This window comes from Myotis davidii, unplaced genomic scaffold (genome assembly GCF_000327345.1).
Source record: "Myotis davidii unplaced genomic scaffold, ASM32734v1 scaffold206, whole genome shotgun sequence".
NCBI lineage: Eukaryota > Metazoa > Chordata > Mammalia > Chiroptera > Vespertilionidae > Myotis > Myotis davidii.
Genome location: NW_006297754.1, coordinates 1,518,438 through 1,519,896, shown reverse-complemented (window position 1 = coordinate 1,519,896; position 1,459 = coordinate 1,518,438).

Below are 1,459 nucleotides of genomic sequence, written 5' to 3'. Positions count from 1 at the left end.
ATATAGAAATTTTTTGATATTTGCAACCATAGTAAAACAAAGACTTATATTTTTGATATTTATTTTATGTATATAAATGCCATTTAACAAAGAAAAATCAAACAAAAAAATGAGTTCGCGTGTCACCTCTGACACGTGTGTCATAGGTTCGCCATCACTGGCCTAGGGGCACACAGGGTGGAGTTTTGATACAGGCAGGGGCTAGGGCACTCCCATAGCATATTTCTGTTAAACAAGAGTTTAAGTAACTTGGAAATGCTTCTGAAAGTTCAGTAAAATGCAGAGGTTGACTGGCCTCATCCCCTTGTTCTTAGTCAGCGGTTCTCACAGGGGTCGCCTAAGACCATTGGAAAACACATGTATAATTACATCTTGTTTTTGTGATTAATCACTATGTTTTAATTATGTTCAATTTGTAACAATGACATTGGGAGTCACCACAACATGAGGAACTGTATTAAAGGGTCGCGGCATTAGGAAGGTTGAGAACCACTGTTCTTAGTGAAAGAAGAAAGCATGCCCACATGTGGTATTTGGTGAAAGAGCCATACTCAAAGGGCCAAAGAGCCACATGTGGCTCGCGAGCCGCGGTTTGCCAACCACTGCTTTAGATTATGAGATTGGCCCCCAGCTCAAATCTTTGATCATGGCCTAGGGCAGTGATGGAGAACCTTTTGAGCTCGGCGTGTCAGAATTTTGAAAAACCCTAACTTAATTCTGGAGCCGTGTCACATATAGAAATTTTTTGATATTTGCAACCATAGTAAAACAAAGACTTATATTTTTGATATTTATTTTATGTATATAAATGCCATTCTGGCCAATGACCTCTGCTCACAGGTCTGGTTGACAGGCAAGTATTGCCAGCAGCATGCCTATGTCTGGCCTTCCCTTTGCTTGTTTCCTGTAGCTAGGCTCATTACAATGGTATCACAATGAGATTGGCTTGTTGTGTTTGCACTTACGGCATAATTCAGTCATCAAAACTCCCCCTAGACCAGCGGTTCTCAACCTGTGGGTCTCCAACCTGTGGGTCGCGACCCCTTTGGGGGTCGAACGACCCTCTCACAGGGGTCGCCTAAGACCATTGGAAAACACATGTATAATTACATCTTGTTTTTGTGATTAATCACTATGTTTTAATTATGTTCAATTTGTAACAATGACATTGGGAGTCACCACAACATGAGGAACTGTATTAAAGGGTCGCGGCATTAGGAAGGTTGAGAACCACTGTTCTTAGTGAAAGAAGAAAGCTATGAGAAGCAGCAATGAGACTATTCCCCAGAGATTCACACTGTAAAAGTAACCAAATAAGAAGGCCATTAGACCTAGGTGTCTCTCATGCTTGGGTAGCCTACTAAGCACACTAAATCTAAGCCAGAGTCAATGCGCCTGTATGTGAAAAAATGAGACTTAAGAACATCCGATCACAAACAACCAATAGGCGCTCCCAAAC